This window comes from Salmo salar, chromosome 09 (genome assembly GCF_965601325.2).
Source record: "Salmo salar chromosome 09, fSalSal1, whole genome shotgun sequence".
Classification (NCBI taxonomy): domain Eukaryota; kingdom Metazoa; phylum Chordata; class Actinopteri; order Salmoniformes; family Salmonidae; genus Salmo; species Salmo salar.
The window spans coordinates 64,191,895-64,217,101 of record NC_138299.1 but is presented as its reverse complement, the minus strand read 5'-3'; the positions used below and the strand labels follow the sequence as shown (position 1 = coordinate 64,217,101).

General features: G+C 37.4%; 26 non-coding genes across 26 annotated transcripts; all 26 read left to right on the top strand.

The window, feature by feature from the left end:
* Positions 1–314: 314 nt before the first annotated feature.
* Positions 315–386, top strand: trnac-gca (transfer RNA cysteine (anticodon GCA)). The gene has a single exon. It is a non-coding gene; the product is annotated as a tRNA-Cys (tRNA).
* Positions 387–994: 608 nt separating this feature from the next.
* trnac-gca (transfer RNA cysteine (anticodon GCA)) lies at positions 995–1,066 on the top strand. Its single transcript has one exon. It is a non-coding gene; the product is annotated as a tRNA-Cys (tRNA).
* A 606-nt stretch (positions 1,067–1,672) lies between these two features.
* Positions 1,673–1,744, top strand: trnac-gca (transfer RNA cysteine (anticodon GCA)). The gene has a single exon. It is a non-coding gene; the product is annotated as a tRNA-Cys (tRNA).
* Positions 1,745–2,350: 606 nt separating this feature from the next.
* On the top strand, positions 2,351–2,422 carry trnac-gca (transfer RNA cysteine (anticodon GCA)). The gene has a single exon. It is a non-coding gene; the product is annotated as a tRNA-Cys (tRNA).
* Positions 2,423–3,028: 606 nt separating this feature from the next.
* Positions 3,029–3,100, top strand: trnac-gca (transfer RNA cysteine (anticodon GCA)). The gene has a single exon. It is a non-coding gene; the product is annotated as a tRNA-Cys (tRNA).
* Positions 3,101–3,706: 606 nt separating this feature from the next.
* On the top strand, positions 3,707–3,778 carry trnac-gca (transfer RNA cysteine (anticodon GCA)). The gene has a single exon. It is a non-coding gene; the product is annotated as a tRNA-Cys (tRNA).
* A 606-nt stretch (positions 3,779–4,384) lies between these two features.
* Positions 4,385–4,456, top strand: trnac-gca (transfer RNA cysteine (anticodon GCA)). Its single transcript has one exon. It is a non-coding gene; the product is annotated as a tRNA-Cys (tRNA).
* Positions 4,457–5,062: 606 nt separating this feature from the next.
* Positions 5,063–5,134, top strand: trnac-gca (transfer RNA cysteine (anticodon GCA)). The gene has a single exon. It is a non-coding gene; the product is annotated as a tRNA-Cys (tRNA).
* Positions 5,135–5,740: 606 nt separating this feature from the next.
* trnac-gca (transfer RNA cysteine (anticodon GCA)) lies at positions 5,741–5,812 on the top strand. The gene has a single exon. It is a non-coding gene; the product is annotated as a tRNA-Cys (tRNA).
* A 606-nt stretch (positions 5,813–6,418) lies between these two features.
* Positions 6,419–6,490, top strand: trnac-gca (transfer RNA cysteine (anticodon GCA)). Its single transcript has one exon. It is a non-coding gene; the product is annotated as a tRNA-Cys (tRNA).
* Positions 6,491–7,096: 606 nt separating this feature from the next.
* On the top strand, positions 7,097–7,168 carry trnac-gca (transfer RNA cysteine (anticodon GCA)). Its single transcript has one exon. It is a non-coding gene; the product is annotated as a tRNA-Cys (tRNA).
* A 606-nt stretch (positions 7,169–7,774) lies between these two features.
* trnac-gca (transfer RNA cysteine (anticodon GCA)) lies at positions 7,775–7,846 on the top strand. Its single transcript has one exon. It is a non-coding gene; the product is annotated as a tRNA-Cys (tRNA).
* Positions 7,847–8,452: 606 nt separating this feature from the next.
* trnac-gca (transfer RNA cysteine (anticodon GCA)) lies at positions 8,453–8,524 on the top strand. The gene has a single exon. It is a non-coding gene; the product is annotated as a tRNA-Cys (tRNA).
* A 606-nt stretch (positions 8,525–9,130) lies between these two features.
* trnac-gca (transfer RNA cysteine (anticodon GCA)) lies at positions 9,131–9,202 on the top strand. Its single transcript has one exon. It is a non-coding gene; the product is annotated as a tRNA-Cys (tRNA).
* Positions 9,203–10,110: 908 nt separating this feature from the next.
* trnac-gca (transfer RNA cysteine (anticodon GCA)) lies at positions 10,111–10,182 on the top strand. The gene has a single exon. It is a non-coding gene; the product is annotated as a tRNA-Cys (tRNA).
* Positions 10,183–10,788: 606 nt separating this feature from the next.
* Positions 10,789–10,860, top strand: trnac-gca (transfer RNA cysteine (anticodon GCA)). The gene has a single exon. It is a non-coding gene; the product is annotated as a tRNA-Cys (tRNA).
* A 606-nt stretch (positions 10,861–11,466) lies between these two features.
* trnac-gca (transfer RNA cysteine (anticodon GCA)) lies at positions 11,467–11,538 on the top strand. The gene has a single exon. It is a non-coding gene; the product is annotated as a tRNA-Cys (tRNA).
* A 1,962-nt stretch (positions 11,539–13,500) lies between these two features.
* trnac-gca (transfer RNA cysteine (anticodon GCA)) lies at positions 13,501–13,572 on the top strand. Its single transcript has one exon. It is a non-coding gene; the product is annotated as a tRNA-Cys (tRNA).
* A 606-nt stretch (positions 13,573–14,178) lies between these two features.
* Positions 14,179–14,250, top strand: trnac-gca (transfer RNA cysteine (anticodon GCA)). Its single transcript has one exon. It is a non-coding gene; the product is annotated as a tRNA-Cys (tRNA).
* A 908-nt stretch (positions 14,251–15,158) lies between these two features.
* trnac-gca (transfer RNA cysteine (anticodon GCA)) lies at positions 15,159–15,230 on the top strand. The gene has a single exon. It is a non-coding gene; the product is annotated as a tRNA-Cys (tRNA).
* Positions 15,231–15,836: 606 nt separating this feature from the next.
* Positions 15,837–15,908, top strand: trnac-gca (transfer RNA cysteine (anticodon GCA)). The gene has a single exon. It is a non-coding gene; the product is annotated as a tRNA-Cys (tRNA).
* Positions 15,909–16,514: 606 nt separating this feature from the next.
* trnac-gca (transfer RNA cysteine (anticodon GCA)) lies at positions 16,515–16,586 on the top strand. Its single transcript has one exon. It is a non-coding gene; the product is annotated as a tRNA-Cys (tRNA).
* A 1,962-nt stretch (positions 16,587–18,548) lies between these two features.
* trnac-gca (transfer RNA cysteine (anticodon GCA)) lies at positions 18,549–18,620 on the top strand. The gene has a single exon. It is a non-coding gene; the product is annotated as a tRNA-Cys (tRNA).
* A 2,642-nt stretch (positions 18,621–21,262) lies between these two features.
* On the top strand, positions 21,263–21,334 carry trnac-gca (transfer RNA cysteine (anticodon GCA)). The gene has a single exon. It is a non-coding gene; the product is annotated as a tRNA-Cys (tRNA).
* Positions 21,335–23,502: 2,168 nt separating this feature from the next.
* Positions 23,503–23,574, top strand: trnac-gca (transfer RNA cysteine (anticodon GCA)). The gene has a single exon. It is a non-coding gene; the product is annotated as a tRNA-Cys (tRNA).
* Positions 23,575–24,180: 606 nt separating this feature from the next.
* On the top strand, positions 24,181–24,252 carry trnac-gca (transfer RNA cysteine (anticodon GCA)). Its single transcript has one exon. It is a non-coding gene; the product is annotated as a tRNA-Cys (tRNA).
* The last annotated feature ends 955 nt before the right edge of the window (positions 24,253–25,207 follow it).

Sequence of the window (25,207 nt, the reverse complement as noted above, 5' to 3'; positions counted from 1 at the left end):
TGGTTCCCTCTTGAATCATGTACTTTCCATGTGTATCTTGAGAGAGGGAGTGCTCCTTTTTTGGTTATGTTACTCAATCTAAAATGTCCCTCATTAGATGGTTTTTCTCTCTGTCAGACAGTTCCTAACAGAGATGGAATTGCAATAGTCTTAGGTTCAAGAGGTCTCAGGTTCAAATCCTATAGTCAACATGTAATCAAATACTTTATGGGTATGTTGTCAAAGAGAGAGTGTTATGTATTAGGTTATGTAGATCTCCAGCTATAATGTACCTTATTCGAGAAATTTTCCGCCTTTAGATAGTTTTTAGCAGAGGGGGTATAGCTCAGTGGTAGAGCATTTGACTGCAGATCAAGATGTCCCAGGTTCAAATCCTGGTGCCCCCTTAAAATCAAGTGCTTTCTAAGAGTATAATTAGGGTTAGAGTACACTTTTTAAAATTATGTTACTCAATCTAAAATGTCCCTAATTAGATGGTTTTTCTCTCAGTTGAACCGTTCCTAAAAGAGGTGGAAGTGCAATAGACTTCAGATCATGAGGTCTCAGGGGATCAAATCCTATTGTCAACTTGAAATCAAATATTTTATGGGTACGCTTTGAAAGAGAGAGTGTTCTTTATTAGGTTATGTAGATCGCCCTCTGAAATGTCCCTTATTAGACAATTTGTCAGGATCAAATCCTGGTTCCCCCTTGAATCATGTACTTTCTATGTGTATCTTGAGAGAGGGAGTGCTCCTTTTTTGGTTATGTTACTCAATCTAAAATGTCCCTCATTAGATGTTTTTTCTCTCTGTCAGACAGTTCCTAACAGAGATGGAATTGCAATAGTCTTAGGATCAAGAGGTCTCAGGTTCAAATCCTATAGTCAACATGAAATCAAATACTTTATGGGTATGTTGTCAAAGAGAGAGTGTTATGTATTAGGTTATGTAGATCTCCAGCTAAAATGTACCTTATTCGAGAATTTTTCCGCCTTTAGATAGTTTCTAGCAGAGGGGGTATAGCTCAGTGGTAGAGCATTTGACTGCAGATCAAGAGGTCCCAGGTTCAAATCCTGGTGCCCCCTTAAAATCAAGTGCTTTCTAAGAGTATAATTAGGGTTAGAGTACACTTTTTAAAATTATGTTACTCAATCTAAAATGTCCCTAATTAGATGGTTTTTCTCTCAGTTGAACCGTTCCTAAAAGAGGTGGAAGTGCAATAGACTTCAGATCATGAGGTCTCAGGATCAAATCCTATTGTCAACTTGAAATCAAATATTTTATGGGTACGCTTTGAAAGAGAGAGTGTTCTTTATTAGGTTATGTAGATCGCCCTCTGAAATGTCCCTTATTAGACAATTTGTCAGGATCAAATCCTGGTTCCCCCTTGAATCATGTACTTTCTATGTGTATCTTGAGAGAGGGAGTGCTCCTTTTTTGGTTATGTTACTCAATCTAAAATGTCCCTCATTAGATGTTTTTTCTCTCTGTCAGACAGTTCCTAACAGAGATGGAATTGCAATAGTCTTAGGTTCAAGAGGTCTCAGGTTCAAATCCTATAGTCAACATGAAATCAAATACTTTATGGGTATGTTGTCAAAGAGAGAGTGTTATGTATTAGGTTATGTAGATCTCCAGCTAAAATGTACCTTATTCGAGAATTTTTCCGCCTTTAGATAGTTTCTAGCAGAGGGGGTATAGCTCAGTGGTAGAGCATTTGACTGCAGATCAAGAAGTCCCAGGTTCAAATCCTGGTGCCCCCTTAAAATCAAGTGCTTTCTAAGAGTATAATTAGGGTTAGAGTACACTTTTTAAAATTATGTTACTCAATCTAAAATGTCCCTAATTAGATGGTTTTTCTCTCAGTTGAACCGTTCCTAAAAGAGGTGGAAGTGCAATAGACTTCAGATCATGAGGTCTCAGGATCAAATCCTATTGTCAACTTGAAATCAAATATTTTATGGGTACGCTTTGAAAGAGAGAGTGTTCTTTATTAGGTTATGTAGATCGCCCTCTGAAATGTCCCTTATTAGACAATTTGTCAGGATCAAATCCTGGTTCCCCCTTGAATCATGTACTTTCTATGTGTATCTTGAGAGAGGGAGTGCTCCTTTTTTGGTTATGTTACTCAATCTAAAATGTCCCTCATTAGATGGTTTTTCTCTCTGTCAGACAGTTCCTAACAGAGATGGAATTGCAATAGTCTTAGGTTCAAGAGGTCTCAGCTTCAAATCCTATAGTCAACATGAAATCAAATACTTTATGGGTATGTTGTCAAAGAGAGAGTGTTATGTATTAGGTTATGTAGATCTCCAGCTATAATGTACCTTATTCGAGAAATTTTCTGCCTTTAGATAGTTTTTAGCAGAGGGGGTATAGCTCAGTGGTAGAGCATTTGACTGCAGATCAAGAGGTCCCAGGTTCAAATCCTGGTGCCCCCTTAAAATCAAGTGCTTTCTAAGAGTATAATTAGGGTTAGAGTACACTTTTTAAAATTATGTTACTCAATCTAAAATGTCCCTAATTAGATGGTTTTTCTCTCAGTTGAACCGTTCCTAAAAGAGGTGGAACTGCAATAGACTTCACATCATGAGGTCTCAGGATCAAATCCTATTGTCAACTTGAAATCAAATATTTTATGGGTACGCTTTGAAAGAGAGAGTGTTCTTTATTAGGTTATGTAGATCGCCCTCTGAAATGTCCCTTATTAGACAATTTGTCAGGATCAAATCCTGGTTCCCCCTTGAATCATGTACTTTCTATGTGTATCTTGAGAGAGGGAGTGCTCCTTTTTTGGTTATGTTACTCAATCTAAAATGTCCCTCATTAGATGTTTTTTCTCTCTGTCAGACAGTTCCTAACAGAGATGGAATTGCAATAGTCTTAGGATCAAGAGGTCTCAGGTTCAAATCCTATAGTCAACATGAAATCAAATACTTTATGGGTATGTTGTCAAAGAGAGAGTGTTATGTATTAGGTTATGTAGATCTCCAGCTAAAATGTACCTTATTCGAGAATTTTTCCGCCTTTAGATAGTTTGTAGCAGAGGGGGTATAGCTCAGTGGTAGAGCATTTGACTGCAGATCAAGAAGTCCCAGGTTCAAATCCTGGTGCCCCCTTAAAATCAAGTGCTTTCTAAGAGTATAATTAGGGTTAGAGTACACTTTTTAAAATTATGTTACTCAATCTAAAATGTCCCTAATTAGATGGTTTTTCTCTCAGTTGAACCGTTCCTAAAAGAGGTGGAAGTGCAATAGACTTCAGATCATGAGGTCTCAGGATCAAATCCTATTGTCAACTTGAAATCAAATATTTTATGGGTACGCTTTGAAAGAGAGAGTGTTCTTTATTAGGTTATGTAGATCGCCCTCTGAAATGTCCCTTATTAGACAATTTGTCAGGATCAAATCCTGGTTCCCCCTTGAATCATGTACTTTCTATGTGTATCTTGAGAGAGGGAGTGCTCCTTTTTTGGTTATGTTACTCAATCTAAAATGTCCCTCATTAGATGTTTTTTCTCTCTGTCAGACAGTTCCTAACAGAGATGGAATTGCAATAGTCTTAGGATCAAGAGGTCTCAGGTTCAAATCCTATAGTCAACATGAAATCAAATACTTTATGGGTATGTTGTCAAAGAGAGAGTGTTATGTATTAGGTTATGTAGATCTCCAGCTAAAATGTACCTTATTCGAGAATTTTTCCGCCTTTAGATAGTTTCTAGCAGAGGGGGTATAGCTCAGTGGTAGAGCATTTGACTGCAGATCAAGAGGTCCCAGGTTCAAATCCTGGTGCCCCCTTAAAATCAAGTGCTTTCTAAGAGTATAATTAGGGTTAGAGTACACTTTTTAAAATTATGTTACTCAATCTAAAATGTCCCTAATTAGATGGTTTTTCTCTCAGTTGAACCGTTCCTAAAAGAGGTGGAAGTGCAATAGACTTCAGATCATGAGGTCTCAGGATCAAATCCTATTGTCAACTTGAAATCAAATATTTTATGGGTACGCTTTGAAAGAGAGAGTGTTCTTTATTAGGTTATGTAGATCGCCCTCTGAAATGTCCCTTATTAGACAATTTGTCAGGATCAAATCCTGGTTCCCCCTTGAATCATGTACTTTCTATGTGTATCTTGAGAGAGGGAGTGCTCCTTTTTTGGTTATGTTACTCAATCTAAAATGTCCCTCATTAGATGTTTTTTCTCTCTGTCAGACAGTTCCTAACAGAGATGGAATTGCAATAGTCTTAGGTTCAAGAGGTCTCAGGTTCAAATCCTATAGTCAACATGAAATCAAATACTTTATGGGTATGTTGTCAAAGAGAGAGTGTTATGTATTAGGTTATGTAGATCTCCAGCTAAAATGTACCTTATTCGAGAATTTTTCCGCCTTTAGATAGTTTCTAGCAGAGGGGGTATAGCTCAGTGGTAGAGCATTTGACTGCAGATCAAGAAGTCCCAGGTTCAAATCCTGGTGCCCCCTTAAAATCAAGTGCTTTCTAAGAGTATAATTAGGGTTAGAGTACACTTTTTAAAATTATGTTACTCAATCTAAAATGTCCCTAATTAGATGGTTTTTCTCTCAGTTGAACCGTTCCTAAAAGAGGTGGAAGTGCAATAGACTTCAGATCATGAGGTCTCAGGATCAAATCCTATTGTCAACTTGAAATCAAATATTTTATGGGTACGCTTTGAAAGAGAGAGTGTTCTTTATTAGGTTATGTAGATCGCCCTCTGAAATGTCCCTTATTAGACAATTTGTCAGGATCAAATCCTGGTTCCCCCTTGAATCATGTACTTTCTATGTGTATCTTGAGAGAGGGAGTGCTCCTTTTTTGGTTATGTTACTCAATCTAAAATGTCCCTCATTAGATGGTTTTTCTCTCTGTCAGACAGTTCCTAACAGAGATGGAATTGCAATAGTCTTAGGTTCAAGAGGTCTCAGCTTCAAATCCTATAGTCAACATGAAATCAAATACTTTATGGGTATGTTGTCAAAGAGAGAGTGTTATGTATTAGGTTATGTAGATCTCCAGCTATAATGTACCTTATTCGAGAAATTTTCCGCCTTTAGATAGTTTTTAGCAGAGGGGGTATAGCTCAGTGGTAGAGCATTTGACTGCAGATCAAGAGGTCCCAGGTTCAAATCCTGGTGCCCCCTTAAAATCAAGTGCTTTCTAAGAGTATAATTAGGGTTAGAGTACACTTTTTAAAATTATGTTACTCAATCTAAAATGTCCCTAATTAGATGGTTTTTCTCTCAGTTGAACCGTTCCTAAAAGAGGTGGAAGTGCAATAGACTTCAGATCATGAGGTCTCAGGATCAAATCCTATTGTCAACTTGAAATCAAATATTTTATGGGTACGCTTTGAAAGAGAGAGTGTTCTTTATTCGGTTATGTAGATCGCCCTCTGAAATGTCCCTTATTAGACAATTTGTCAGGATCAAATCCTGGTTCCCCCTTGAATCATGTACTTTCTATGTGTATCTTGAGAGAGGGAGTGCTCCTTTTTTGGTTATGTTACTCAATCTAAAATGTCCCTCATTAGATGTTTTTTCTCTCTGTCAGACAGTTCCTAACAGAGATGGAATTGCAATAGTCTTAGGATCAAGAGGTCTCAGGTTCAAATCCTATAGTCAACATGAAATCAAATAATTTATGGGTATGTTGTCAAAGAGAGAGTGTTATGTATTAGGTTATGTAGATCTCCAGCTATAATGTACCTTATTCGAGAAATTTTCTGCCTTTAGATAGTTTTTAGCAGAGGGGGTATAGCTCAGTGGTAGAGCATTTGACTGCAGATCAAGAGGTCCCAGGTTCAAATCCTGGTGCCCCCTTAAAATCAAGTGCTTTCTAAGAGTATAATTAGGGATAGAGTACACTTTTTTAAATTATGTTACTCAATCTAAAATGTCCCTAATTAGATGGTTTTTCTCGCAGTTGAACTGTTCCTAAAAGAGGTGGAAGTGCAATAGACTTCAGATCATGAGGTCTCAGGATCAAATCCTATTGTCAACTTGAAATCAAATATTTTATGGGTACGCTTTGAAAGAGAGAGTGTTCTTTATTAGGTTATGTAGATCGCCCTCTTAAATGTCCCTTATTAGACAATTTGTCAGGATCAAATCCTGGTTCCCCCTTGAATCATGTACTTTCTATGTGTATCTTGAGAGAGGGAGTGCTCCTTTTTTGGTTATGTTACTCAATCTGAAATGTCCCTCATTAGATGTTTTTTCTCTCTGTCAGACAGTTCCTAACAGAGATGGAATTGCAATAGTCTTAGGTTCAAGAGGTCTCAGGTTCAAATCCTATAGTCAACATGAAATCAAATACTTTATGGGTATGTTGTCAAAGAGAGAGTGTTATGTATTAGGTTATGTAGATCTCCAGCTAAAATGTACCTTATTCGAGAATTTTTCCGCCTTTAGATAGTTTATAGCAGAGGGGGTATAGCTCAGTGGTAGAGCATTTGACTGCAGATCAAGAAGTCCCAGGTTCAAATCCTGGTGCCCCCTTAAAATCAAGTGCTTTCTAAGAGTATAATTAGGGTTAGAGTACAACTTTTAAAATTATGTTACTCAATCAAAAATGTCCCTAATTAGATGTTTTTTCTCTCAGTTGAACCGTTCCTAAAAGAGGTGGAAGTGCAATAGACTTCAGATCATGAGGTCTCAGGATCAAATCCTATTGTCAACTTGAAATCAAATATTTTATGGGTACGCTTTGAAAGAGAGAGTGTTCTTTATTAGGTTATGTAGATCGCCCTCTGAAATGTCCCTTATTAGACAATTTGTCAGGATCAAATCCTGGTTCCCCCTTGAATCATGTACTTTCTATGTGTATCTTGAGAGAGGGAGTGCTCCTTTTTTGGTTATGTTACTCAATCTAAATTGTCCCTCATTAGATGTTTTTTCTCTCTGTCAGACAGTTCCTAACAGAGATGGAATTGCAATAGTCTTAGGTTCAAGAGGTCTCAGGTTCAAATCCTATAGTCAACATGAAATCAAATACTTTATGGGTATGTTATCAAAGAGAGAGTGTTATGTATTAGGTTATGTAGATCTCCAGCTAAAATGTACCTTATTCGAGAAGTTTTCCGCCTTTAGATAGTTTCTAGCAGAGGGGGTATAGCTCAGTGGTAGAGCATTTGACTGCAGATCAAGAGGTCCCAAGTTCAAATCCTGGTGCCCCCTTAAAATCAAGTGCTTTCTAAGAGTATAATTAGGGTTAGAGTACACTTTTTAAAATTATGTTACTCAATCTAAAATGTCCCTAATTAGATGGTTTTTCTCTCAGTTGAACCGTTCCTAAAAGAGGTGGAAGTGCAATAGACTTCAGATCATGAGGTCTCAGGATCAAATCCTATTGTCAACTTGAAATCAAATATTTGATGGGTACGCTTTGAAAGAGAGAGTGTTCTTTATTAGGTTATGTAGATCGCCCTCTGAAATGTCCCTTATTAGACAATTTGTCAGGATCAAATCCTGGTTCCCCCTTGAATCATGTACTTTCTATGTGTATCTTGAGAGAGGGAGTGCTCCTTTTTTGGTTATGTTACTCAATCTAAAATGTCCCTCATTAGATGTTTTTTCTCTCTGTCAGACAGTTCCTAACAGAGATGGAATTGCAATAGTCTTAGGTTCAAGAGGTCTCAGGTTCAAATCCTATAGTCAACATGAAATCAAATACTTTATGGGTATGTTGTCAAAGAGAGAGTGTTATGTATTAGGTTATGTAGATCTCCAGCTAAAATGTACCTTATTCGAGAATTTTTCCGCCTTTAGATAGTTTTTAGCAGAGGGGGTATAGCTCAGTGGTAGAGCATTTGACTGCAGATCACGAGGTCCCAGGTTCAAATCCTGGTGCCCCCTTAAAATCAAGTGCTTTCTAAGAGTATAATTAGGGTTAGAGTACACCTTTTGAAATGATGTTACTCAATCAAAAATGTCCCTAATTAGATCGTTTTTCTCTCAGTTGAACCGTTCCTAAAAGAGGTGGAAGTGCAATAGACTTCAGATCATGAGGTCTCAGGATCAAATCCTATTGTCAACTTGAAATCAAATATTTTATGGGTACGCTTTGAAAGAGAGAGTGTTCTTTATTAGGTTATGTAGATCGCCCTCTGAAATGTCCCTTATTAGACAATTTGTCAGGATCAAATCCTGGTTCCCCCTTGAATCATGTACTTTCTATGTGTATCTTGAGAGAGGGAGTGCTCCTTTTTTGGTTATGTTACTCAATCTAAAATGTCCCTCATTCGATGGTTTTTCTCTCTGTCAGACAGTTCCTAACAGAGATGGAATTGCAATAGTCTTAGGTTCAAGAGGTCTCAGGTTCAAATCCTATAGTCAACATGAAATCAAATACTTTATGGGTATGTTGTCAAAGAGAGAGTGTTATGTATTAGGTTATGTAGATCTCCAGCTAAAATGTACCTTATTCGAGAATTTTTCCGCCTTTAGATAGTTTCTAGCAGAGGGGGTATAGCTCAGTGGTAGAGCATTTGACTGCAGATCAAGAGGTCCCAGGTTCAAATCCTGGTGCCCCCTTAAAATCAAGTGCTTTCTAAGAGTATAATTAGGGTTAGAGTACACTTTTTAAAATTATGTTACTCAATCTAAAATGTCCCTAATTAGATGGTTTTTCTCTCAGTTGAACCGTTCCTAAAAGAGGTGGAAGTGCAATAGACTTCAGATCATGAGGTCTCAGGATCAAATCCTATTGTCAACTTGAAATCAAATATTTTATGGGTACGCTTTGAAAGAGAGAGTGTTCTTTATTAGGTTATGTAGATCGCCCTCTGAAATGTCCCTTATTAGACAATTTGTCAGGATCAAATCCTGGTTCCCCCTTGAATCATGTACTTTCTATGTGTATCTTGAGAGAGGGAGTGCTCCTTTTTTGGTTATGTTACTCAATCTAAAATGTCCCTCATTAGATGTTTTTTCTCTCTGTCAGACAGTTCCTAACAGAGATGGAATTGCAATAGTCTTAGGTTCAAGAGGTCTCAGGTTCAAATCCTATAGTCAACATGAAATCAAATACTTTATGGGTATGTTGTCAAAGAGAGAGTGTTATGTATTAGGTGATGTAGATCTCCAGCTAAAATGTACCTTATTCGAAAATTTTTCCGCCTTTAGATAGTTTCTAGCAGAGGGGGTGTAGCTCAGTGGTAGAGCATTTGACTGCAGATCAAGAGGTCCCAGGTTCAAATCCTGGTGCCCCCTTAAAATCAAGTGCTTTCTAAGAGTATAATTAGGGTTAGAGTACAACTTTTAAAATTATGTTACTCAATCAAAAATGTCCCTAATTAGATGGTTTTTCTCTCAGTTGAACCGTTCCTAAAAGAGGTGGAAGTGCAATAGACTTCAGATCATGAGGTCTCAGGATCAAATCCTATTGTCAACTTGAAATCAAATATTTTATGGGTACGCTTTGAAAGAGAGAGTGTTCTTTATTAGGTTATGTAGATCGCCCTCTGAAATGTCCCTTATTAGACAATTTGTCAGGATCAAATCCTGGTTCCCCCTTGAATCATGTACTTTCTATGTGTATCTTGAGAGAGGGAGTGCTCCTTTTTTGGTTATGTTACTCAATCTAAAATGTCCCTCATTAGATGTTTTTTCTCTCTGTCAGACAGTTCCTAACAGAGATGGAATTGCAATAGTCTTAGGTTCAAGAGGTCTCAGGTTCAAATCCTATAGTCAACTTGAAATCAAATATTTTATGGGTACGCTTTGAAAGAGAGAGTGTTCTTTATTAGGTTATGTAGATCGCCCTCTGAAATGTCCCTTATTAGACAATTTGTCAGGATCAAATCCTGGTTCCCCCTTGAATCATGTACTTTCTATGTGTATCTTGAGAGAGGGAGTGCTCCTTTTTTGGTTATGTTACTCAATCTAAAATGTCCCTCATTAGATGTTTTTTCTCTCTGTCAGACAGTTCCTAACAGAGATGGAATTGCAATAGTCTTAGGTTCAAGAGGTCTCAGGTTCAAATCCTATAGTCAACATGAAATCAAATACTTTATGGGTATGTTGTCAAAGAGAGAGTGTTATGTATTAGGTTATGTAGATCTCCAGCTAAAATGTACCTTATTCGAGAATTTTTCCACCTTTAGATAGTTTCTAGCAGAGGGGGTATAGCTCAGTGGTAGAGCATTTGACTGCAGATCAAGAGGTCCCAGGTTCAAATCCTGGTGCCCCCTTAAAATCAAGTGCTTTCTAAGAGTATAATTAGGGTTAGAGTACACCTTTTAAAATTATGTTACTCAATCAAAAATGTCCCTAATTAGATGGTTTTTCTCTCAGTTGCACCGTTCCTAAAAGAGGTGGAAGTGCAATAGACTTCAGATCATGAGGTCTCAGGATCAAATCCTATTGTCAACTTGAAATCAAATATTTTATGGGTACGCTTTGAAAGAGAGAGTGTTCTTTATTAGGTTATGTAGATCGCCCTCTGAAATGTCCCTTATTAGACAATTTGTCAGGATCAAATCCTGGTTCCCCCTTGAATCATGTACTTTCTATGTGTATCTTGCGAGAGGGAGTGCTCCTTTTTTGCTTATGTTACTCAATGTAAAATGTCCCTCATTAGATGTTTTTTCTCTCTGTCAGACAGTTCCTAACAGAGATGGAATTGCAATAGTCTTAGGTTCAAGAGGTCTCAGGTTCAAATCCTATAGTCAACATGAAATCAAATACTTTATGGGTATGTTGTCAAAGAGAGAGTGTTATGTATTAGGTTATGTAGATCTCCAGCTAAAATGTACCTTATTCGAGAATTTTTCCACCTTTAGATAGTTTCTAGCAGAGGGGGTATAGCTCAGTGGTAGAGCATTTGACTGCAGATCAAGAAGTCCCAGGTTCAAATCCTGGTGCCCCCTTAAAATCAAGTGCTTTCTAAGAGTATAATTAGGGTTAGAGTACACTTTTTTAAATTATGTTACTCAATCTAAAATGTCCCTAATTAGATGGTTTTTCTCTCAGTTGAACCCTTCCTAAAAGAGGTGGAAGTGCAATAGACTTCAGATCATGAGGTCTCAGGATCAAATCCTTTTGTCAACTTGAAATCAAATATTTTATGGGTACGCTTTGAAAGAGAGAGTGTTCTTTATTAGGTTATGTAGATCGCCCTCTGAAATGTCCCTTATTAGACAATTTGTCAGGATCAAATCCTGGTTCCCCCTTGAATCATGTACTTTCTATGTGTATCTTGAGAGAGGGAGTGCTCCTTTTTTGGTTATGTTACTCAATCTAAAATGTCCCTCATTAGATGTTTTTTCTCTCTGTCAGACAGTTCCAAACAGAGATGGAATTGCAATAGTCTTAGGATCAAGAGGTCTCAGGTTCAAATCCTATAGTCAACATGAAATCAAATACTTTATGGGTATGTTGTCAAAGAGAGAGTGTTATGTATTAGGTTATGTAGATCTCCAGCTAAAATGTACCTTATTCGAGAATTTTGCCGCCTTTAGATAGTTTCTAGCAGAGGGGGTATAGCTCAGTGGTAGAGCATTTGACTGCAGATCAAGAAGTCCCAGGTTCAAATCCTGGTGCCCCCTTAAAATCAAGTGCTTTCTAAGAGTATAATTAGGGTTAGAGTACACTTTTTTAAATTATGTTACTCAATCTAAAATGTCCCTAATTAGATGGTTTTTCTCTCAGTTGAACCCTTCCTAAAAGAGGTGGAAGTGCAATAGACTTCAGATCATGAGGTCTCAGGATCAAATCCTTTTGTCAACTTGAAATCAAATATTTTATGGGTACGCTTTGAAAGAGAGAGTGTTCTTTATTAGGTTATGTAGATCGCCCTCTGAAATGTCCCTTATTAGACAATTTGTCAGGATCAAATCCTGGTTCCCCCTTGAATCATGTACTTTCTATGTGTATCTTGAGAGAGGGAGTGCTCCTTTTTTGGTTATGTTACTCAATCTAAAATGTCCCTCATTAGATGTTTTTTCTCTCTGTCAGACAGTTCCAAACAGAGATGGAATTGCAATAGTCTTAGGTTCAAGAGGTCTCAGGTTCAAATCCTATAGTCAACATGAAATCAAATACTTTATGGGTATGTTGTCAAAGAGAGAGTGTTATGTATTAGGTTATGTAGATCTCCAGCTAAAATGTACCTTATTCGAGAATTTTGCCGCCTTTAGATAGTTTCTAGCAGAGGGGGTATAGCTCAGTGGTAGAGCATTAAACTGCAGATCAAGAGGTCCCAGGTTCAAATCCTGGTGCCCCCTTAAAATCAAGTGCTTTCTAAGAGTATAATTAGGGTTAGAGTACACTTTTTTAAATTATGTTACTCAATCTAAAATGTCCCTAATTAGATGGTTTTTCTCTCAGTTGAACCCTTCCTAAAAGAGGTGGAAGTGCAATAGACTTCAGATCATGAGGTCTCAGGATCAAATCCTTTTGTCAACTTGAAATCAAATATTTTATGGGTACGCTTTGAAAGAGAGAGTGTTCTTTATTAGGTTATGTAGATCGCCCTCTGAAATGTCCCTTATTAGACAATTTGTCAGGATCAAATCCTGGTTCCCCCTTGAATCATGTACTTTCTATGTGTATCTTGAGAGAGGGAGTGCTCCTTTTTTGGTTATGTTACTCAATCTAAAATGTCCCTCATTAGATGTTTTTTCTCTCTGTCAGACAGTTCCAAACAGAGATGGAATTGCAATAGTCTTAGGATCAAGAGGTCTCAGGTTCAAATCCTATAGTCAACATGAAATCAAATACTTTATGGGTATGTTGTCAAAGAGAGAGTGTTATGTATTAGGTTATGTAGATCTCCAGCTAAAATGTACCTTATTCGAGAATTTTGCCGCCTTTAGATAGTTTCTAGCAGAGGGGGTATAGCTCAGTGGTAGAGCATTAAACTGCAGATCAAGAGGTCCCAGGTTCAAATCCTGGTGCCCCCTTAAAATCAAGTGCTTTCTAAGAGTATAATTAGGGTTAGAGTACACTTTTTTAAATTATGTTACTCAATCTAAAATGTCCCTAATTAGATGGTTTTTCTCTCAGTTGAACCGTTCCTAAAAGAGGTGGAAGTGCAATAGACTTCAGATCATGAGGTCTCAGGATCAAATCCTATTGTCAACTTGAAATCAAATATTTTATGGGTACGCTTTGAAAGAGAGAGTGTTCTTTATTAGGTTATGTAGATCGCCCTCTGAAATGTCCCTTATTAGACAATTTGTCAGGATCAAATCCTGGTTCCCCCTTGAATCATGTACTTTCTATGTGTATCTTGAGAGAGGGAGTGCTCCTTTTTTGGTTATGTTACTCAATCTAAAATGTCCCTCATTAGATGTTTTTTCTCTCTGTCAGACAGTTCCTAACAGAGGTGGAATTGCAATAGTCTTAGGTTCAAGAGGTCTCAGGTTCAAATCCTATAGTCAACATGAAATCAAATACTTTATGGGTATGTTGTCAAAGAGAGAGTGTTATGTATTAGGTTATGTAGATCTCCAGCTAAAATGTACCTTATTCGAGAATTTTTCCACCTTTAGACAGTTTCTAGCAGAGGGGGTATAGCTCAGTGGTAGAGCATTTGACTGCAGATCAAGAAGTCCCAGGTTCAAATCCTGGTGCCCCCTTAAAATCAAGTGCTTTCTAAGAGTATAATTAGGGTTAGAGTACACTTTTTTAAATTATGTTACTCAATCTAAAATGTCCCTAATTAGATGGTTTTTCTCTCAGTTGAACCCTTCCTAAAAGAGGTGGAAGTGCAATAGACTTCAGATCATGAGGTCTCAGGATCAAATCCTTTTGTCAACTTGAAATCAAATATTTTATGGGTACGCTTTGAAAGAGAGAGTGTTCTTTATTAGGTTATGTAGATCGCCCTCTGAAATGTCCCTTATTAGACAATTTGTCAGGATCAAATCCTGGTTCCCCCTTGAATCATGTACTTTCTATGTGTATCTTGAGAGAGGGAGTGCTCCTTTTTTGGTTATGTTACTCAATCTAAAATGTCCCTCATTAGATGTTTTTTCTCTCTGTCAGACAGTTCCAAACAGAGATGGAATTGCAATAGTCTTAGGATCAAGAGGTCTCAGGTTCAAATCCTATAGTCAACATGAAATCAAATACTTTATGGGTATGTTGTCAAAGAGAGAGTGTTATGTATTAGGTTATGTAGATCTCCAGCTAAAATGTACCTTATTCGAGAATTTTGCCGCCTTTAGATAGTTTCTAGCAGAGGGGGTATAGCTCAGTGGTAGAGCATTTGACTGCAGATCAAGAGGTCCCAGGTTCAAATCCTGGTGCCCCCTTAAAATCAAGTGCTTTCTAAGAGTATAATTAGGGTTAGAGTACAACTTTTAAAATTATGTTACTCAATCAAAAATGTCCCTAATTAGATGGTTTTTCTCTCAGTTGAACCGTTCCTAAAAGAGGTGGAAGTGCAATAGACTTCAGATCATGAGGTCTCAGGATCAAATCCTATTGTCAACTTGAAATCAAATATTTTATGGGTACGCTTTGAAAGAGAGAGTGTTCTTTATTAGGTTATGTAGATCGCCCTCTGAAATGTCCCTTATTAGACAATTTGTCAGGATCAAATCCTGGTTCCCCCTTGAATCATGTACTTTCTATGTGTATCTTGAGAGAGGGAGTGCTCCTTTTTTGGTTATGTTACTCAATCTAAAATGTCCCTCATTAGATGTTTTTTCTCTCTGTCAGACAGTTCCTAACAGAGATGGAATTGCAATAGTCTTAGGTTCAAGAGGTCTCAGGTTCAAATCCTATAGTCAACTTGAAATCAAATATTTTATGGGTACGCTTTGAAAGAGAGAGTGTTCTTTATTAGGTTATGTAGATCGCCCTCTGAAATGTCCCTTATTAGACAATTTGTCAGGATCAAATCCTGGTTCCCCCTTGAATCATGTACTTTCTATGTGTATCTTGAGAGAGGGAGTGCTCCTTTTTTGGTTATGTTACTCAATCTAAAATGTCCCTCATTAGATGTTTTTTCTCTCTGTCAGACAGTTCCTAACAGAGATGGAATTGCAATAGTCTTAGGTTCAAGAGGTCTCAGGTTCAAATCCTATAGTCAACATGAAATCAAATACTTTATGGGTATGTTGTCAAAGAGAGAGTGTTATGTATTAGGTTATGTAGATCTCCAGCTAAAATGTACCTTATTCGAGAATTTTTCCACCTTTAGATAGTTTCTAGCAGAGGGGGTATAGCTCAGTGGTAGAGCATTTGACTGCAGATCAAGAGGTCCCAGGTTCAAATCCTGGTGCCCCCTTAAAATCAAGTGCTTTCTAAGAGTATAATTAGGGTTAGAGTACACCTTTTAAAATTATGTTACTCAATCAAAAATGTCCCTAATTAGATGGTTTTTCTCTCAGTTGCACCGTTCCTAAAAGAGGTGGAAGTGCAATAGACTTCAGATCATGAGGTCTCAGGATCAAATCCTATTGTCAACTTGAAATCAAATATTTTATGGGTACGCTTTGAAAGAGAGAGTGTTCTTTATTAGGTTATGTAGATCGCCCTCTGAAATGTCCCTTATTAGACAATTTGTCAGGATCAAATCCTGGTTCCCCCTTGAATCATGTACTTTCTATGTGTATCTTGAGAGAGGGAGTGCTCCTTTTTTGCTTATGTTACTCAATCTAAAATGTCCCTCATTAGATGTTTTTTCTCTCTGTCAGACAGTTCCTAACAGAGATGGAATTGCAATAGTCTTAGGTTCAAGAGGTCTCAGGTTCAAATCCTATAGTCAACATGAAATCAAATACTTTATGGGTATGTTGTCAAAGAGAGAGTGTTATGTATTAGGTTATGTAGATCTCCAGCTAAAATGTACCTTATTCGAGAATTTTTCCACCTTTAGATAGTTTCTAGCAGAGGGGGTATAGCTCAGTGGTAGAGCATTTGACTGCAGATCAAGAAGTCCCAGGTTCAAATCCTGGTGCCCCCTTAAAATCAAGTGCTTTCTAAGAGTATAATTAGGGTTAGAGTACACTTTTTTAAATTATGTTACTCAATCTAAAATGTCCCTAATTAGATGGTTTTTCTCTCAGTTGAACCCTTCCTAAAAGAGGTGGAAGTGCAATAGACTTCAGATCATGAGGTCTCAGGATCAAATCCTTTTGTCAACTTGAAATCAAATATTTTATGGGTACGCTTTGAAAGAGAGAGTGTTCTTTATTAGGTTATGTAGATCGCCCTCTGAAATGTCCCTTATTAGACAATTTGTCAGGATCAAATCCTGGTTCCCCCTTGAATCATGTACTTTCTATGTGTATCTTGAGAGAGGGAGTGCTCCTTTTTTGGTTATGTTACTCAATCTAAAATGTCCCTCATTAGATGTTTTTTCTCTCTGTCAGACAGTTCCAAACAGAGATGGAATTGCAATAGTCTTAGGATCAAGAGGTCTCAGGTTCAAATCCTATAGTCAACATGAAATCAAATACTTTATGGGTATGTTGTCAAAGAGAGAGTGTTATGTATTAGGTTATGTAGATCTCCAGCTAAAATGTACCTTATTCGAGAATTTTTCCGCCTTTAGATAGTTTCTAGCAGAGGGGGTATAGCTCAGTGGTAGAGCATTTGACTGCAGATCAAGAAGTCCCAGGTTCAAATCCTGGTGCCCCCTTAAAATCAAGTGCTTTCTAAGAGTATAATTAGGGTTAGAGTACACTTTTTTAAATTATGTTACTCAATCTAAAATGTCCCTAATTAGATGGTTTTTCTCTCAGTTGAACCCTTCCTAAAAGAGGTGGAAGTGCAATAGACTTCAGATCATGAGGTCTCAGGATCAAATCCTTTTGTCAACTTGAAATCAAATATTTTATGGGTACGCTTTGAAAGAGAGAGTGTTCTTTATTAGGTTATGTAGATCGCCCTCTGAAATGTCCCTTATTAGACAATTTGTCAGGATCAAATCCTGGTTCCCCCTTGAATCATGTACTTTCTATGTGTATCTTGAGAGAGGGAGTGCTCCTTTTTTGGTTATGTTACTCAATCTAAAATGTCCCTCATTAGATGTTTTTTCTCTCTGTCAGACAGTTCCAAACAGAGATGGAATTGCAATAGTCTTAGGTTCAAGAGGTCTCAGGTTCAAATCCTATAGTCAACATGAAATCAAATACTTTATGGGTATGTTGTCAAAGAGAGAGTGTTATGTATTAGGTTATGTAGATCTCCAGCTAAAATGTACCTTATTCGAGAATTTTTCCGCCTTTAGATAGTTTCTAGCAGAGGGGGTATAGCTCAGTGGTAGAGCATTAAACTGCAGATCAAGAGGTCCCAGGTTCAAATCCTGGTGCCCCCTTAAAATCAAGTGCTTTCTAAGAGTATAATTAGGGTTAGAGTACACTTTTTTAAATTATGTTACTCAATCTAAAATGTCCCTAATTAGATGGTTTTTCTCTCAGTTGAACCCTTCCTAAAAGAGGTGGAAGTGCAATAGACTTCAGATCATGAGGTCTCAGGATCAAATCCTTTTGTCAACTTGAAATCAAATATTTTATGGGTACGCTTTGAAAGAGAGAGTGTTCTTTATTAGGTTATGTAGATCGCCCTCTGAAATGTCCCTTATTAGACAATTTGTCAGGATCAAATCCTGGTTCCCCCTTGAATCATGTACTTTCTATGTGTATCTTGAGAGAGGGAGTGCTCCTTTTTTGGTTATGTTACTCAATCTAAAATGTCCCTCATTAGATGTTTTTTCTCTCTGTCAGACAGTTCCAAACAGAGATGGAATTGCAATAGTCTTAGGATCAAGAGGTCTCAGGTTCAAATCCTATAGTCAACATGAAATCAAATACTTTATGGGTATGTTGTCAAAGAGAGAGTGTTATGTATTAGGTTATGTAGATCTCCAGCTAAAATGTACCTTATTCGAGAATTTTGCCGCCTTTAGATAGTTTCTAGCAGAGGGGGTATAGCTCAGTGGTAGAGCATTAAACTGCAGATCAAGAGGTCCCAGGTTCAAATCCTGGTGCCCCCTTAAAATCAAGTGCTTTCTAAGAGTATAATTAGGGTTAGAGTACACTTTTTTAAATTATGTTACTCAATCTAAAATGTCCCTAATTAGATGGTTTTTCTCTCAGTTGAACCGTTCCTAAAAGAGGTGGAAGTGCAATAGACTTCAGATCATGAGGTCTCAGGATCAAATCCTATTGTCAACTTGAAATCAAATATTTTATGGGTACGCTTTGAAAGAGAGAGTGTTCTTTATTAGGTTATGTAGATCGCCCTCTGAAATGTCCCTTATTAGACAATTTGTCAGGATCAAATCCTGGTTCCCCCTTGAATCATGTACTTTCTATGTGTATCTTGAGAGAGGGAGTGCTCCTTTTTTGGTTATGTTACTCAATCTAAAATGTCCCTCATTAGATGTTTTTTCTCTCTGTCAGACAGTTCCTAACAGAGGTGGAATTGCAATAGTCTTAGGTTCAAGAGATCTCAGGTTCAAATCCTATAGTCAACATGAAATCAAATACTTTATGGGTATGTTGTCAAAGAGAGAGTGTTATGTATTAGGTTATGTAGATCTCCAGCTAAAATGTACCTTATTCGAGAATTTTTCCACCTTTAGATAGTTTCTAGCAGAGGGGGTATAGCTCAGTGGTAGAGCATTTGACTGCAGATCAAGAAGTCCCAGGTTCAAATCCTGGTGCCCCCTTAAAATCAAGTGCTTTCTAAGAGTATAATTAGGGTTAGAGTACACTTTTTTAAATTATGTTACTCAATCTAAAATGTCCCTAATTAGATGGTTTTTCTCTCAGTTGAACCCTTCCTAAAAGAGGTGGAAGTGCAATAGACTTCAGATCATGAGGTCTCAGGATCAAATCCTTTTGTCAACTTGAAATCAAATATTTTATGGGTACGCTTTGAAAGAGAGAGTGTTCTTTATTAGGTTATGTAGATCGCCCTCTGAAATGTCCCTTATTAGACAATTTGTCAGGATCAAATCCTGGTTCCCCCTTGAATCATGTACTTTCTATGTGTATCTTGAGAGAGGGAGTGCTCCTTTTTTGGTTATGTTACTCAATCTAAAATGTCCCTCATTAGATGTTTTTTCTCTCTGTCAGACAGTTCCAAACAGAGATGGAATTGCAATAGTCTTAGGATCAAGAGGTCTCAGGTTCAAATCCTATAGTCAACATGAAATCAAATACTTTATGGGTATGTTGTCAAAGAGAGAGTGTTATGTATTAGGTTATGTAGATCTCCAGCTAAAATGTACCTTATTCGAGAATTTTTCCGCCTTTAGATAGTTTCTAGCAGAGGGGGTATAGCTCAGTGGTAGAGCATTAAACTGCAGATCAAGAGGTCCCAGGTTCAAATCCTGGTGCCCCCTTAAAATCAAGTGCTTTCTAAGAGTATAATTAGGGTTAGAGTACACTTTTTTAAATTATGTTACTCAATCTAAAATGTCCCTAATTAGATGGTTTTTCTCTCAGTTGAACCCTTCCTAAAAGAGGTGGAAGTGCAATAGACTTCAGATCATGAGGTCTCAGGATCAAATCCTTTTGTCAACTTGAAATCAAATATTTTATGGGTACGCTTTGAAAGAGAGAGTGTTCTTTATTAGGTTATGTAGATCGCCCTCTGAAATGTCCCTTATTAGACAATTTGTCAGGATCAAATCCTGGTTCCCCCTTGAATCATGTACTTTCTATGTGTATCTTGAGAGAGGGAGTGCTCCTTTTTTGGTTATGTTACTCAATCTAAAATGTCCCTCATTAGATGTTTTTTCTCTCTGTCAGACAGTTCCTAACAGAGATGGAATTGCAATAGTCTTAGGTTCAAGAGGTCTCAGGTTCAAATCCTATAGTCAACATGAAATCAAATACTTTATGGGTATGTTGTCAAAGAGAGAGTGTTATGTATTAGGTTATGTAGATCTCCAGCTAAAATGTACCTTATTTGAGAATTTTTCCGCCTTTAGATAGTTTCTAGCAGAGGGGGTATTGCTCAGTGGTAGAGCATTTGACTGCAGATCAAGAAGTCCCAGGTTCAAATCCTGGTGCACCCTTAAAATAAAGTGCTTTCTAAGAGTATAATTAGGGTTAGAGTACACTTTTTAAAATTATGTTACTCAATCTAAAATGTCCCTAATTAGATGGTTTTTCTCTCAGTTGAACCGTTCCTAAAAGAGGTGGAAGTGCAATAGACTTCAGATCATGAGGTCTCAGGGGATCAAATCCTATTGTCAACTTGAAATCAAATATTTTATGGGTACGCTTTGAAAGAGAGAGTGTTCTTTATTAGGTTATGTAGATCGCCCTCTGAAATGTCCCTTATTAGACAATTTGTCAGGATCAAATCCTGGTTCCCCCTTGAATCATGTACTTTCTATGTGTATCTTGAGAGAGGGAGTGCTCCTTTTTTGGTTATGTTACTCAATCTAAAATGTCCCTCATTAGATGGTTTTTCTCTCTGTCAGACAGTTCCTAACAGAGATGGAATTGCAATAGTCTTAGGTTCAAGAGGTCTCAGCTTCAAATCCTATAGTCAACATGAAATCAAATACTTTATGGGTATGTTGTCAAAGAGAGAGTGTTATGTATTAGGTTATGTAGATCTCCAGCTAAAATGTACCTTATTCGAGAATTTTGCCGCCTTTAGATAGTTTCTAGCAGAGGGGGTATAGCTCAGTGGTAGAGCATTAAACTGCAGATCAAGAGGTCCCAGGTTCAAATCCTGGTGCCCCCTTAAAATCAAGTGCTTTCTAAGAGTATAATTAGGGTTAGAGTACACTTTTTTAAATTATGTTACTCAATCTAAAATGTCCCTAATTAGATGGTTTTTCTCTCAGTTGAACCGTTCCTAAAAGAGGTGGAAGTGCAATAGACTTCAGATCATGAGGTCTCAGGATCAAATCCTATTGTCAACTTGAAATCAAATATTTTATGGGTACGCTTTGAAAGAGAGAGTGTTCTTTATTAGGTTATGTAGATCGCCCTCTGAAATGTCCCTTATTAGACAATTTGTCAGGATCAAATCCTGGTTCCCCCTTGAATCATGTACTTTCTATGTGTATCTTGAGAGAGGGAGTGCTCCTTTTTTGGTTATGTTACTCAATCTAAAATGTCCCTCATTAGATGTTTTTTCTCTCTGTCAGACAGTTCCTAACAGAGGTGGAATTGCAATAGTCTTAGGATCAAGAGATCTCAGGTTCAAATCCTATAGTCAACATGAAATCAAATACTTTATGGGTATGTTGTCAAAGAGAGAGTGTTATGTATTAGGTTATGTAGATCTCCAGCTAAAATGTACCTTATTCGAGAATTTTTCCACCTTTAGATAGTTTCTAGCAGAGGGGGTATAGCTCAGTGGTAGAGCATTTGACTGCAGATCAAGAAGTCCCAGGTTCAAATCCTGGTGCCCCCTTAAAATCAAGTGCTTTCTAAGAGTATAATTAGGGTTAGAGTACACTTTTTTAAATTATGTTACTCAATCTAAAATGTCCCTAATTAGATGGTTTTTCTCTCAGTTGAACCCTTCCTAAAAGAGGTGGAAGTGCAATAGACTTCAGATCATGAGGTCTCAGGATCAAATCCTATTGTCAACTTGAAATCAAATATTTTATGGGTACGCTTTGAAAGAGAGAGTGTTCTTTATTAGGTTATGTAGATCGCCCTCTGAAATGTCCCTTATTAGACAATTTGTCAGGATCAAATCCTGGTTCCCCCTTGAATCATGTACTTTCTATGTGTATCTTGAGAGAGGGAGTGCTCCTTTTTTGGTTATGTTACTCATCAAATCCTTTTGTCAACTTGAAATCAAATATTTTATGGGTACGCTTTGAAAGAGAGAGTGTTCTTTATTAGGTTATGTAGATCGCCCTCTGAAATGTCCCTTATTAGACAATTTGTCAGGATCAAATCCTGGTTCCCCCTTGAATCATGTACTTTCTATGTGTATCTTGAGAGAGGGAGTGCTCCTTTTTTGGTTATGTTACTCAATCTAAAATGTCCCTCATTAGATGTTTTTTCTCTCTGTCAGACAGTTCCTAACAGAGATGGAATTGCAATAGTCTTAGGATCAAGAGGTCTCAGGTTCAAATCCTATAGTCAACATGAAATCAAATACTTTATGGGTATGTTGTCAAAGAGAGAGTGTTATGTATTAGGTTATGTAGATCTCCAGCTAAAATGTACCTTATTCGAGAATTTTGCCGCCTTTAGATAGTTTCTAGCAGAGGGGGTATAGCTCAGTGGTAGAGCATTAAACTGCAGATCAAGAGGTCCCAGGTTCAAATCCTGGTGCCCCCTTAAAATCAAGTGCTTTCTAAGAGTATAATTAGGGTTAGAGTACACTTTTTTAAATTATGTTACTCAATCTAAAATGTCCCTAATTAGATGGTTTTTCTCTCAGTTGAACCGTTCCTAAAAGAGGTGGAAGTGCAATAGACTTCAGATCATGAGGTCTCAGGATCAAATCCTATTGTCAACTTGAAATCAAATATTTTATGGGTACGCTTTGAAAGAGAGAGTGTTCTTTATTAGGTTATGTAGATCGCCCTCTGAAATGTCCCTTATTAGACAATTTGTCAGGATCAAATCCTGGTTCCCACTTGAATCATGTACTTTCTATGTGTATCTTGAGAGAGGGAGTGCTCCTTTTTTGGTTATGTTACTCAATCTAAAATGTCCCTCATTAGATGTTTTTTCTCTCTGTCAGACAGTTCCTAACAGAGGTGGAATTGCAATAGTCTTAGGATCAAGAGATCTCAGGTTCAAATCCTATAGTCAACATGAAATCAAATACTTTATGGGTATGTTGTCAAAGAGAGAGTGTTATGTATTAGGTTATGTAGATCTCCAGCTAAAATGTACCTTATTCGAGAATTTTGCCGCCTTTAGATAGTTTCTAGCAGAGGGGGTATAGCTCAGTGGTAGAGCATTAAACTGCAGATCAAGAGGTCCCAGGTTCAAATCCTGGTGCCCCCTTAAAATCAAGTGCTTTCTAAGAGTATAATTAGGGTTAGAGTACACTTTTTTAAATTATGTTACTCAATCTAAAATGTCCCTAATTAGATGGTTTTTCTCTCAGTTGAACCGTTCCTAAAAGAGGTGGAAGTGCAATAGACTTCAGATCATGAGGTCTCAGGATCAAATCCTATTGTCAACTTGAAATCAAATATTTTATGGGTACGCTTTGAAAGAGAGAGTGTTCTTTATTAGGTTATGTAGATCGCCCTCTGAAATGTCCCTTATTAGACAATTTGTCAGGATCAAATCCTTGTTCCCCCTTGAATCATGTACTTTCTATGTGTATCTTGAGAGAGGGAGTGCTCCTTTTTTGGTTATGTTACTCTATCTAAAATGTCCCTCATTAGATGGTTTTTCTCTCTGTCAGACAGTTCCTAACAGAGATGGAATTGCAATAGTCTTAGGATCAAGAGATCTCAGGTTCAAATCCTATAGTCAACATGAAATCTAATACTTTATGTGTATGTTTTCAAAGAGAGAGTGTTATGTATTAGGTTATGTAGATCTCCAGCTAAAATGTACCTTTTTCGAGAATTTTTCCGCCTTTAGCTATTTTCAAGCAGAGGGGGTATAGCTCAGTGGTAGAGCATTTGACTGCAGATCAAGAGGTCCCAGGTTCAAATCCTGGTGCCCCCTTAAAATCAAGTGATTTCTAAGAGTATAATTAGGGTTAGAGTACACCTTTTAAAATTATGTTACTCAATCTAAAATGTCCCTAATTAGATGGTTTTTCTCTCAGTTGAACAGTTCCTAAAAGAGGTGGAAGTGCAATAGACTTCAGATCATGAGGTCTCAGGATCAAATCATATTGTCAACTTGAAATCAAATATTTTATGGGTACGCTTTGAAAGAGAGAGTGTTCTTTATTAGGTTATGTAGATCGCCCTCTGAAATGTCCCTTATTAGACAATTTGTCAGGATCAAATCCTGGTTCCCTCTTGAATCATGTACTTTCCATGTGTATCTTGACAGAGGGAGTGCTCCTTTTTTGGTTATGTTACTCAATCTAAAATGTCCCTCATTAGATGGTTTTTCTCTCTGTCAGACAGTTCCTAACAGAGATGGAATTGCAATAGTCTTAGGTTCAAGAGGTCTCAGGTTCAAATCCTATAGTCAACATGTAATCAAATACTTTATGGGTATGTTGTCAAAGAGAGAGTGTTATGTATTAGGTTATGTAGATCTCCAGCTAAAATGTACCTTATTCGAGAATTTTTCCGCCTTTAGATAGTTTCTAGCAGAGGGGGTATAGCTCAGTGGTAGAGCATTTGACTGCAGATCAAGAAGTCCCAGGTTCAAATCCTGGTGCCCCCTTAAAATCAAGTGCTTTCTAAGAGTATAATTAGGGTTAGAGTACACTTTTTTAAATTATGTTACTCAATCTAAAATGTCCCTAATTAGATGTTTTTTCTCTCAGTTGAACCGTTCCTAAAAGAGGTGGAAGTGCAATAGACTTCAGATCATGAGGTCTCAGGATCAAATCCTATTGTCAACTTGAAATCAAATATTTTATGGGTACGCTTTGAAAGAGAGAGTGTTCTTTATTAGGTTATGTAGATCGCCCTCTGAAATGTCCCTTATTAGACAATTTGTCAGGATCAAATCCTGGTTCCCCCTTGAATCATGTACTTTCTATGTGTATCTTGAGAGAGGGAGTGCTCCTTTTTTGGTTATGTTACTCAATCTAAAATGTCCCTCATTAGATGTTTTTTCTCTCTGTCAGACAGTTCCTAACAGAGATGGAATTGCAATAGTGTTAGGATCAAGAGGTCTCAGGTTCAAATCCTATAGTCAACATGAAATCAAATACTTTATGGGTATGTTGTCAAAGAGAGAGTGTTATGTATTAGGTTATGTAGATCTCCAGCTAAAATGTACCTTATTCGAGAATTTTGCCGCCTTTAGATAGTTTCTAGCAGAGGGGGTATAGCTCAGTGGTAGAGCATTAAACTGCAGATCAAGAGGTCCCAGGTTCAAATCCTGGTGCCCCCTTAAAATCAAGTGCTTTCTAAGAGTATAATTAGGGTTAGAGTACACTTTTTTAAATTATGTTACTCAATCTAAAATGTCCCTAATTAGATGGTTTTTCTCTCAGTTGAACCGTTCCTAAAAGAGGTGGAAGTGCAATAGACTTCAGATCATGAGGTCTCAGGATCAAATCCTATTGTCAACTTGAAATCAAATATTTTATGGGTACGCTTTGAAAGAGAGAGTGTTCTTTATTAGGTTATGTAGATCGCCCTCTGAAATGTCCCTTATTAGACAATTT